At 33.2% G+C, this 13,240-nt stretch overlaps 1 pseudogene; it reads left to right on the forward strand.

Moving 5' to 3' along the window:
• The first annotated feature begins 1,086 nt into the window (after positions 1–1,086).
• Positions 1,087–4,745, forward strand: LOC142620913 (myrcene synthase, chloroplastic-like; annotated as a pseudogene).
• The last annotated feature ends 8,495 nt before the right edge of the window (positions 4,746–13,240 follow it).

Raw genomic sequence — 13,240 nt, forward strand, 5'->3', positions numbered from 1 at the left:
CCAAATACCCAATGTACTGGCAAGCACGTGCCTTGCACGCTCTGCCCAACCGTGTGTGTGTGTATATATATATATATATATATATATATATTAATTTATCATATTATATTATATATATAAATTATATTATATTAATGACAAAAATAAAGAAGAAAAGTCAGACCTAGGAGGTAGGGCCTGCGTGTCATCAACTTCATAATGAAAGCTATTTATTCCCTTTTATATTGTTCTGCTCCATGGCATTGGCTGCCACTCATTTCTAGATCCGCACCAAAAATTACAAACCAAATCTAACAAATTAATTAATTAAGAATGGGTATTCTTAATTAGCCGTCGGCGATTAAATTATCTTATCCAAAGCCCAAACTCACCAATATTGTTCTGCACCCAACTAAGCTAGATCTACAGTAACGTAGGATCCACATGCAATTGTAATTTAGCCAAAATCCAAACTACCAGTATAAAAGCATTTATCAAATGTCACTTCTGGAAGAAAAAATCTAATAGGGCGAGTGATGTGGCCCTATCTTTGTAAGAGCATCTACACCAGTTTACGTAAAAGTTTTTAAAATAGAAATAACTACTAATTTTACACATTTTGAGCAAAAAAACTCTCCTATCAGTGGATGTAAAAATGTCTAAAATGGTACAAATTCATCTCCGAGCTACAGTAATTGTGTATATTTACACGGCTACTGTAGCTCATTCATCTCATTATTTTATAATTTTTTGTTCGCTCCTTTTTTTCTCTCTCCTTTTTGTGGTCAACAAACCCAGTTAAAACTCAACTCCTCATCTTCTTTTTCCTCTCAGATGCACACAAACACAAACTCACCCACACACAAATACACCCACACACAAACACACCCACACAGAGATACACTTGCTCAAAAAAAAGAAAAAGAAAAAGAGATACACAAACACAGAGCCGCAGGTCGTGGAGCCGCGGATTGTGGTTCGGAGCCGCGGATCGTGGATCGGAGAGGGAGAGTTGGTCTAAGCTCGTGGATCGGAGAGGGAGAGTTGATCTGAGATGGAGGATCGGAGAGGGAGGGTTGATCAGAGAGGGATCTGAGATGTGGATGTGGATCGGAGAGGGAGAGATGGGTGTAGAGAGAGAGAGAGAGTGAAATCAGAAATGAGAAATGGGGAGAGAGAGAGCACGCGCGAATTATATGCGGTAGTTGAGGGAAATTGATTATTTAATTAAAAAAGAGGTTAGGATAGATGAACTGATGTGGGTGTATTGTAAAAATGGATGTGTAAAATAGAAAAAGTAGGTTTTTAACGTAAAAAATGAATGTGTAAAATGAATGAACTGATATGGATGCTCTAATGAAAATAAAAGTAGCATGAATTATTACAATAAACATCTGAGATGACAATATATATACAGTAATAAACTAATAAGTCATGTTGCTGTAGAGATGACAACAGTGCAAGAGATCTATATAAAGGCCCAAGTTAAGTAATACCAAATACCTTTGTCAATGGCTCATACCCTACTTTCCTCACTCCCTATCGGCAATTTCGCTAGAGTACCAGTCCCGTGTAAAGTTCCTTTCGCACTTGTAACACCCAGAAGTGGTACCGTTCCTTTCTCTGTCCAATGCATGCATGCCAGCAAAATTTCAAGTAGTCCTGAAATTTCGCGGCGATCGGCAAATTACCAAGCTCCCATTTGGCAATATGATTACATTCAGTCACTGAGGAGTGAATATGTGGTACATTTTTGGTTATTGTTTTCATTTGTTAATATTATTAGTGCTATTAGCCCCTTTTAATTATAAAATTGTGATGTAGGGGGAAACGTGCACTAGACAAATTAATATGTTGAAGGAACAAGTGACGATGGTGCTTCACAAAGTGGTGGACCCTCTAGAGCAACTTGAGCTGATAGAAATCTTGCAAAGACTAGGATTATCTTATCACTTCGAGGCAGAAATTGAAAGAATATTAGATGGTGTGTACAATAATGATCATGGTGGTAATACGTGGAAGGCGGAGAATTTGTATGCCACAGCTCTTAAATTTAGACTCCAAAGACAACATGGATATAGTGTCTCTCAAGGTATTTGAGGATCTAACCAAAAAAAAAAATCACAAGTGGATATTGAAAGTTGGATTCAGTTCTATAGGCACTACAACTTAAGTTCTTCATTAAATTCAACCATATGATTGCATTAACTAATAAATCATGTGGTTGAATTTAACTCTACTTGAAAAATATAATACTAGTTGCGTTGAATTGGCAATGCAACTTATTGAATTTAATTGGAAACCTAATGTATAGACTTAATTTTTACCCTAATGCCTAACCTGTCATTTATGTTAACACTCTGGTGTTGCTCATTGCAGAAGTTTTCAATAGTTTCAAGGATGAGAGAGGGAGTTTCAAGGCATGCCTTTGTGAGGATACCAAGGGCATGCTATCCTTATATGAAGCCTCATTCTTTTTGATAGAAGGTGAAAATATCTTGGAAGAAGCAAGAGATTTCTCAACCAAACATCTAGAAGAATACGTTAAGCAGAATAAAGAAAAAAATCTTGCTGCTATAGTAAACCATTCCTTGGAGCTCCCACTGCATTGGAGGATGCTTAGGTTGGAAGCAAGATGGTTCATTGACATATATAGACACAATCAAGACGTGAACCCTATCTTGCTTGAGTTTGAATTGGATTTCAACATTGTACAAGCAGCCCACCAAGCAGATCTAAAACAAGTGTCAACGTAACATTCTATCTCATGGCATCAGGAGAAATAAATATCAAATAATTTATAGCCTAAAAATTTATGCTGTTGTTTGCTTTACCTAATTGAAATGTACCAAAGTGCATTAATTGCTATAATTCTAACACTCATTTGTTCTTTTTCGATTCATGCAAAGGTGGTGGAAGAGCACAGGCCTTGCAGAGAATTTGAGTTTTGCGAGGGATAGACAGGTGGAGAATTTCTTTTGGGCAGTGGGAATAATATTTCAGCCTCAATTTGGATATTGTAGGAGAATGTTAACCAGGGTCTTAGCACTGATAACAACAATTGATGATGTTTATGATGTATATGGAACTTTGGATGAACTTGAGCTCTTCACAGATGTTGTTGAAAGGTTTGTATTAATGGAGAAGGCATCTCATGCATCTAACATATATATCATTACTCTCACAATATGTGGGTCTCACAATTATGAGGTTCACATGCTATGATAGGAATGGTGCATATGCCAGATACATAAAATAATTATTAGTATTAATGACACTATGCCTCATTTGCTTGAACGCTATCTTAACATATAGATCACTTGTGGCTACATTGTGTGATACCAGATGGGATATCAATGCAATGGATCAACTCCCTGATTATATGAAGATATGTTTCCTTGCTCTACACAATTCAGTTAATGAAATGGCTTTGGATATTGTGAAGGAACAAAGATTCCACATCATTGAATACCTCAAAAAAGCGGTATGGAATTGACTTCTAAATTCATCAATATTAATTCTCAACATTTTTTTTTCTTGAATACCTTGTGTTATACTACCCCTAATTCATCTTTCCACAATAAATTTTCAGTGGGTAGGTTTATGTAGATCTTATTTGTTGGAGGCAAAGTGGTACTACAACAGATATACACCGAGTCTACAAGAATACATTGAGAATGCATGGATTTCAATATCAGGACCAACTGTACTGGTGCATGCTTATTTTCTTGTCACAAATCCAATTACAAAGGAAGCCTTGGATTGCCTAAAAGAGTGCCCCAACATAATCCGTTGGTCATCAACAATTTTACGACTTGCAGATGATCTTGGAACATCTACGGTATGTTAACTTTAAAAAAAAAAAATTCATGTTTTGTATTAAATATTATAAATCTATAGATGTATCTTATTTTTTGTTGTTGAAAGAAAAGTAATTGATAGTCAATAAATCAAGCATAACAACAATTGGTGTTAAACAAAGGAAGGGACTGCCACCATCCACACATATAAATGTCGTTTAAATTTGAAATTATAGGGTAGTATAGAAACAAACAGATGCTTCCTCCATCCTATATTGTTAGTCATCTTTAGACAATTTAACATTTTAAGGGAACATTATTTAATGTACTAACTTCTAATTAAAAATATACATGTTTTCAAAAATACTCTTATTAAAATTTTTTTTAGAAACACACACACACAAGGGAAATAAAATGAATTTTGAGCAGAGCATATGGAGTGCCTTTATGTTAGAATTACCTTTACTAATTTAAACTTTAGAGAAAGAATGATTTCATTTGATTTTTAAATAAAAAATAAAAACAATGGATTATCCATTAATTTCACAAGGTTCCTTACTCATAAACTACACAATCTTAAGAGTTTCATCATGAATCTTTTGAATACTTTGCACTAGCATAGGCTAACATCCATTTTTATATATGTAAAAACTCAGGATGAGTTAAAAAGAGGTGATGTCCCAAAAGCAACCCAGTGTTATATGAATGAAACTGGTGCAAGTGAAGAAGATGCCTGTGAGTATATAAAGTATTTGATTAGTGCAACATGGAAGAAGATGAATGAAGACCGAGTTGCGAGTTCTCCCTTCTCTCAAATATTTATTGAAATTGCATTGAACCTTGCAACTTGCAAGGACAGCCCAATGCATGTACCAGCACGGAGATGGATATGGTGCTGGGAACCGCGAAACTAAGGACCGAGTATTGTCATTATTTATTCAGTCCATTCCCCAAAACAAAGATTGACATTATAATTATATTAATTATTTATATGTAAGGATGCATATATGAAAATTTTAACAATTGTACTATCCGAAATTATTGTAGCCAAAATGTTTTTCCTTTTCCTTTTACTTTGGACGATATATTTTTTAAAGAACGTTTTTTTTTTTTCCTTTGATGAGTGAGTTTTATGGCGGTTAAGTTAGTTACGTCAGCAATACTGTTTGGCCTGACTAAAAAAAAAAAAAAAAACCGAACACATAGATCGCATGTTTCTCATAAATTAATGTGTTCCTAACAAATCCATAATCTTGCTCACTGTCACAAGTCAACCTGCAACCTACCATAGAGAGTGGTGTGGCAAGTTTTCCTATCTCAAGTTGTTGTGAATAATAAAAGAATGTTTATATCAGTGTGGCCGATACTGTACCGGCTGGTACATACCGTACCGGCCAGTGCACCGGTACCGGTACACTTCTATATTGTACCGAAAAAAATACTGGCCTATCGGCAGTACCGGCCAATTTCGAGCAATACTGGCCGGTACCAGGTGTACCGGCCGGTACAGAAAAAAACTTTTTTTTTTTTTTTTTTCAATTTTTTAGTTTTGTAATTTTTGAATTTTTGTAAAGGCATAATGGTAACTTGTTTATATTAACTTCTTAGTATTATTTGTTTTCTTAGTATGCAATGAATAACTAAGCTTTCTATTTTTATATTGTGTTTTTTTTTTTCCTTTTATTTGATACTAAAGTCTAAAACTATGAATAATTTGTTCTGAATTGAGGTAATGTTTTATAATAAACTTTTATATTTACTATAATATAAGTAAAATATTATATGTTTATAAACATGGTTCTAGAGATTTTGGTGTGTGTGTGTCTATATATATATAAAATAACGGTAAACCCAAAACGGTACACCAGTATTGACCGGTATCCGAAATATATTGTACCGGTGGCCAAACCGGTACAACCTCCGATACGGGATTGACTTCCTTAGTTTATATATATTCAACATTTAATCCCAAGGTATTGATTCAATAGTTTTTAAGCTCTCATGAGATATATGAGAAAACTATTAAACCTTGTAGCACAAAAGAAGGTTATTTTGCCTAACACCAGACCTTCGGGTGGCTGTCCATGCACATAGCAAGCCATGGTTGCATGATGCTCGCATGGCCCGCTAGCAGCATGCCATGGCCGCCCATGCATGTTGCAAGCCTTGGCTGCTTGGTGCCTTGCTGGCAGCAACCCATTGATCAGCCATTGATTTGTGAGAAGAAGAATTTCTTTTTTGACAAACTATTATATTTTGGTGGATTCCAATAAATAGCAAGTTTCTTGCTATGAGATCTCATAGGTGGATTCCTTTGGATGACAACCTTTTCTTATTAATTATGAGTGTGCACTTGTGTTCTTTCTTTACTCATAAAAAGAAATGGTACGATTAAAAGAGGTATTTATAGTTCAATCAAAATTCCTAACATTAATTTTCGTTTTAAAATTTAGTTATTATAACATACTCTCCCTTATCCAATCCAATTCATCGTCTTCATTTATAGACACCGTATCTCTAGAAAAGTGAGAGTCTACAATATTTTGTGGCGGACAAGGTTACGTAGTTGTCTTTATTTAACATCATTTGACAATAATAAACCTAGAGGACCATAGGATGGCAGGTTCCACAGTATTTTGTGACTGATAATACTGTAGGAATAGAGCCTCAAGATATTTTGTGCAATTTTTTCAGAGACACTCACTTTATCACACTTTATCACAACTTACACATATTATGTCAATTTATAATTAAATTACATCATTGACACAAGAGACCATCATTGCTACTCTGTGATAACTAATCTAATCATCATTTCACATATGTACAAATTGGAGTAAAGTGAGTGGCAAAGTTTGTGTCCAATTGTTGGAAAAATAGTTATAATTTTATTCAAATTAATTAACAAAATACAAATCAAATTCAATGGCAGTGCTGTAAAATAAGAATGCTCAAAAATAATTATTGGATATATTTTGGAAACAACTTACTTGTGTGATAAAGTGATCAAGAACAAGTCTAATGAGTTTAGAGTTAAATTACATCTTGAGAATGTGAGACACTCATACATGACTTGTATGTCTATCGGTCTCTACTAAGTAAGAGTTATTTGGTGTTTAATTAATTATTCGATGGACACAAAATTATCAATCGAACTTATTTCATAAAATCAAGCAAGTAGTTAATTTTATGGCATGGTGGCTTAAAGATAAATCATATGGTGAGGCAAACAATGATAAAAGAATGACACGACAAAAATGAAATTAAAAGCAAGTATTAGCAACAGGAATACCAATCATACTATGTAAAGCATGTCTAAACTTAACTCATATTTTCAATTGTTATTATTTGGGAATAGAAAAGTTAAATTTACTTTAGCCTTGGATTTTTTTATAGAGAAACTATGCTTTAAAAGAGATGGAACTTGATTGTTAAAAAATGAATCAGCCCATGGACTAGTTTGGTTTTGTCATTTTCTTTGCAATGCACGTGGGCTTTGGTTTTAGCTAAACCCTTATAATATCAATCATGATTCATGGCCTAAACGACAAGACTAGCCTAAAGAAAACCCAATAATCTCTATGTTCTCTCTTTACCAAATGTCATTCACTCCACAACTCCAACCGAAAACATCTCCCTTCTCTTTCTAATTTTTTTTTACCGAAACCAGTTCCTCTAATTATTTCCATTTATCAATATTCGACATCTGGTCCTAGTTTACAAGCATTCAGAAGCCAAAATTCATACAACAAATCAAGCACAGTTAAAGAGAGGTGAGAGATATATAACCAGCCTTTTCTACTAAGAATCTGGCGATGGCTCGAGCAGCATCCATTGACGGTATGGTTGGTTTTGTTGCAGCGATAGCAGCTTTGAATTCTGATCGATCTGTACAGTGGCGTTTGCTGGCTGGGAGTTTTGTGTTTGGAGATTTGGGGTTTGTGGCTTATGCAGGAAAGGTGTTTGAGATTGGATTTGATTCATTTGAATGGGGATTTTGGGTTTGATTAGTATTGGAGTTTTGCTTGTCTCCCCTCATGGCTGAGTTTGGTTCTCAAAAATATTATTCAATCTGTTATGAACTCGGATAATTTACTGAATATAAAAGAGTTAGTCAAGATGGCCAATCTCCTAGACTTAGAAGAGAGAAAATATATATTTTGAGTTGATTTTTTTACATAATTCTTATTAATGCTTTTTTTTTTTTTTTTTTTTTGAGAATGTTATTAATGCATTTTTAATACAGATAAATAATCAATAATGAAATAAACTCATCAACAAATCCTAAAACATAGGAAGCAATCCTATTTTAAAACATAGGAATTAACTTGAATACAAATAAATAATAATACTAATCTATCTAAGAAGCTTTATTTTATTTTTAGGCGAAACTATATTATTAGTCCCTGAAATTTATCTTATGTGCGCAATTAGAACCCTAAGTCTCAAGTTTTCAAGATGAGTAATATAAGTCCTTCGGTTAACTTCCAATAGTAGTGTTACTTACGTAGCGAACGGAATAATGACCTGACATTTTTTTAAATGATGTGAAATTTTTTTATATTAAAAACTTACAAAATTAAATCTACATATGAAAGAAACTAGATTCATTCCAATTCAAATCTTTATCCTAACCCAATACAAATACAAAAAAAAAAAAAAAAACTCTATTTACAATCTGATTTATTCATCAATACAATATTTACCGTCACTAGCAGCAATAGTACCTACACTTCAAGGCCTACCTACAACTTTTTTTTCTTCAAGGCCTACCTGCACTTCACCCATGGTGGGTCGATGTTTTTCATTGTATGGATTTAAAGATAATTTCAACATAATAAAACAACTCAATTCACACGATTCATAACATCTTGAGCTGCATTAGATAATCACAAAAAATTAAGAAAAAGATTATTCAACAAACAAAGCTTAAAACAAAAAAAAAAAAAAAAAAAAAACTTATTTCCCAACAGCCAAATACCCAAAACCCAAAACCCAAAACCCAAATTCTTTATTCTTTATTTCCCCTCACTTTCCCAGCAAACAAACAGAAAAAAAAAATATATATATATATATATATATATATATATATAAATTCCCCAAGATTTCAAGAACCCCACAGATGTGCTACCCAACCTAATCCCCAAATCCAAGCACCACAATTAATCAAAAACACAAATTCATAATCACAATTATACCTTTTGTTTAACAATGGGGCTCTTGTTGTCGAGGCACTTGAGTATAAAGTCCAAGACCTCATTCACAATACTCGCATGCGACGATTTGAGAAGCTCCCAGATATCTTCAAACTTGTACACCAGAGTCACCTTGTCCTCGTCCGACGTGGCACCTTCGATCATTCTAGACCTCTAGTACCTTGTCCTTGAGTCAAAAGTCAACCCACCATGGGTGAAGTTCTAGTAGGCCTTGAAGAAAAAAAAAGTGCAAGTAGGCCTTGAAGTGCAAGTACTATTGCTACTGGTGACCGTAAATATTGTATTGATGAATAAATGATAATGCAAACGGAGATTTTTTGTACTAGTTTAGGATAAAGATTTGAATTGGAATGGGTCTAATTTCTTTCTTATGTGTAATTTTGTAAGTTTTTTAATAAAAAAAAAATCCACATCATTTAAAAAAATTGTTAGATCATTATTCTGTTAGTCACATAAGCAACACCACTAACAGAAGTTAACTAAAGGACTTACATTACTTATCTTGAAAACTTGAGGGACTAACTACACACATAGGATAAACTTTAGGGATGAATAATGTAATTTCATCCTATTTTTATTACTAAACTAAATTCAAATATCTAAATACAAATCAAAAACAATGAAAATGGACATAAAAAGGTAAAAAAAACTTTTGGAGAGGAAAGGTTATTTGAATGTTTGTGTATTTTCGGTGTGTTTCTACCTCTCCTCTCAAGACTCTTTGGATTTTCAATGAATACCAGAGGGCCTCTGAGTCTCTCTCCCTCAAAGATTTTCCTTTTTAAAACTAGAGAGCCTCCCTTTTTTTCATAACCTCTTGCCTCTTATTTCTAAGCTGCTAGCCGTTGGCATTGTCTCTTCCATACTTTCAATGCCAAGACCGAGCATGAGAATTTTTCTTGTTTGATTTTGCAGGTGGGGTACACTGTAGCATCACTGCACAGTTTACGTCTCACCCTCACTAGCAGCACTAGATTTTTTTTTTCTCTTTTTAATTTCCTTTTTTTTTTAAACCAAAAATCAAATGTTATCAAATGCTGGACAAAGTGAAAATTTGATTTTGTGATTAAACTTTAAAATAAAACACAGTCAGTTTAAATAGAAATGTGGGGTTTGGACAAGAAATAAAATGAGAATTTTTGTGTATTTTAAAATTTAGAATTTGATAAAATAGAGTTGAAGAATGTATGAAAGCATGAGTAGAAATAAAATTAAGAGCAAAGTTAATTAACACAATAGATAAGAGAGAGATTTGAGAGTATATGCTCGTTCAGTTAGAATCTCAAGATTATTTTCATGATATGTAATAAATGACATGATGCATGTAATACAGAGACAAAATGATGTATGTAATGCAAGAACAGAATGATGCATGAAATGCAAGAACAAAATGATGCATGAAATGCAAGAACAGAATGATGCATGAACGATTTTTTTTTTACATGAATGGTCATTCGAGTCATGCTCCTTGATTAAATTATGGGTGCAAAATTGAGTGTCTACAGTGGGAAAGTTAATTGTAGCATATTCACATCCTGCACAATATATAACAAAGAAAAAAATTTACAAAATTGTGTAGCTAATAGAAATACTAAACAATTTTAAAATAATTAACTAGCAAGTACCATATCGCTTACCACATTACAAGATAGGTCTGTTTTGCTGCCAGGTTTTTGTATGGATTTGCTTAGCCCAACCATGTGAACATTGCGGTCATTCTCCATTGTGTCTTGTATTGGAGATGGTGACACCGTCTCAAATTCTCTTTTAATGGGTATTGTATCATCTTGGTGCATTTTGTCTTGAACTAGAGATGTAAACTCTTTCTTAGATTCTTTTTTAACATGAGCTGTAACATCTTGGTCCATTTTGTCTTGGACTAGAGATGTAGACTCTTTCTTAGGCGGCACCTTTGTCTCATTTTTTAGCTCTTCTACAATATCATTTAGGTCCAAGTCAATGGTATGTCCAGTACATTCCCTTTTTGCTACATTCTTTAACTCCAAACAAATATCATTCTTAAATGTTTCTGTATTGTCTTGTATTGGAGATGGTGACACTGTCTTAAATTATCTTTTAATGGGTACTGTATCATCTTGGTGCATTTTGTCTTGAACTAGAGATGTAGATTTTTTCTTAGATTCTTTTTTAACATGAATTGTAACATCTTAGTCCATTTTGTCTTGGACCAGAGATGTAAAATCTTTCATAGGTGGCACTTTTGTCTCATTTATAGCTCTTTTACAACATCATTTAGGTCTAAATCAATGGTATGTCCAGTACGTTCCCTTTTTGCTACATTCTTTAACTCTTAACAAATATCATTCTTAAACATTTCTGTATTGTCTTGTATTGGAGATGGTGACACAGTCTTAAAGTCTCTTTTAATGGGTATTGTATCATCTTGGTGCATTTTGTCTTGAACTAGAGATGTAGATTTTTTCTTAGATTCTTTTTTAACATGAATTGTAACATCTTGGTCCATTTTGTCTTGGACCAGAGATGTAAAATCTTTCATAGGTGGCACTTTTGTCTCATTTATAGCTCTTTTACAATATCATTTAGGTCCAAATCAATGGTATGTCCAGTACGTTCCCTTTTTGCTACATTCTTTAACTCCTAACAAATATCATTCTTAAATGTTTCTGTATTGTCTTGTATTGGAGATGGTGACACTGTCTTAAATTCTCTTTTAATGGGTACTGTATCATCTTGGTGCATTTTGTCTTGAACTAGAGATGTAGATTTTTTCTTAGATTCTTTTTTAACATGAATTGTAACATCTTGGTCCATTTTGTCTTGGACCAGAGATGTAAAATCTTTCATAGGTGGCACCTTTGTCTCATTTATAGCTCTTTTACAATATCATTTAGGTCCAAATCAATGGTATGTCCAGAGCGTTCCCTTTTTGCTACATTCTTTAACTCCAAATATATATCATTCTTAAAATGTTTCCGTATTGTTTGCTAAATTCTTTAACTCCAAAACAATATCATTCTTAAATGTTTCCATATTATTTGCAATGACATTCTTTAACTCCAAAACAATATCTTTCTTAAGTGTTTCCGTATTTTTTGCAATGACATTCACGGTATTATGCAAAACTAGCAAATCATCTATAATACTTGTTAATTTTTGCTCAAATCTACGAGTTGCTTCATCATAATCCTGTGGATTAATTTATAGGAACAATCATAAAAAATGTCCATTATCAAAAAATCATCAAAGTCATAAAATTTATTGGGTGGAAATGATACCATATTTGGCTTGTGTTCATCCCTACATGCCATAGCATGAGACTGATTAATATATTGCTTTTCCAATGGAATATTGGCAGTCTCATATCGACCCTCCATTTGTGTTACTAGTAACTATGATAAACATAAAATAAATAATGTCAACTACATACGGTAAAAATTCAAATAAGCTCTACATTTAATAGAATAATAAGTATTCAAACATTATAAACAATCAATTGTTACCTTAGGACTATCAAAACCTCCAATTGAATGTAATTTCAGCATCCTTTGCTTAACTTCCTCTTTTCCCCAAAAACAAATACGTGGTCGAAGTCGTTTGGACACATGTTGAACGTCAATTTCAACGTTAACATGTTCAAAATAGAACAACTACAAATGTATAATATGTTCATAAAATTATAATCAAGATTCATAGAAATTTAAGAAACAAAATTGTATTCTTGAATGTAACTGTTTACTACATATTGCCATTAATAACAACATGCAACCATCAACTGCTACAAGATTATTGTCTTTATGTTTGCGTACACCTTGAATGAGAAAATCCAGCACAAACTTCGCCCAATTCAAGTTTTTAATCTCTTCAATATTACGGCAAATTAAAATAAAAGACCGTTTGATATAAGATTTTGTAGTGGGACATAATAAAGCACCCACTATAAACAGCAAAAAATAACTCACAAATTCATTTGCAGATGTTTCCATCTTATTCAACTCATCCTCTAAGAGCTTAATTGGTATATCCCCTTCCACATTTAATCCATATTGTTGGAACATAAGATTTATCTCTTTTGCGCTCCCAACAATAGATATATCAACCCGAATTGATTTTATTCCTAAAATATATTCTACATCTTCAGTGGAATTGGTAGTCTCTTACCACAAATATCCAATGCACATGAATTTGGTCAAAATGATCAATTAACCATTTGCGTAAATCTCTATCCAAATTTATAAACTTTAAATTCAACAAACTACCAAACCC

The sequence above is a fragment of the Castanea sativa genome, chromosome 12 (genome assembly GCF_040712315.1).
Source record: "Castanea sativa cultivar Marrone di Chiusa Pesio chromosome 12, ASM4071231v1".
Taxonomy (NCBI): Eukaryota; Viridiplantae; Streptophyta; class Magnoliopsida; order Fagales; family Fagaceae; genus Castanea; species Castanea sativa.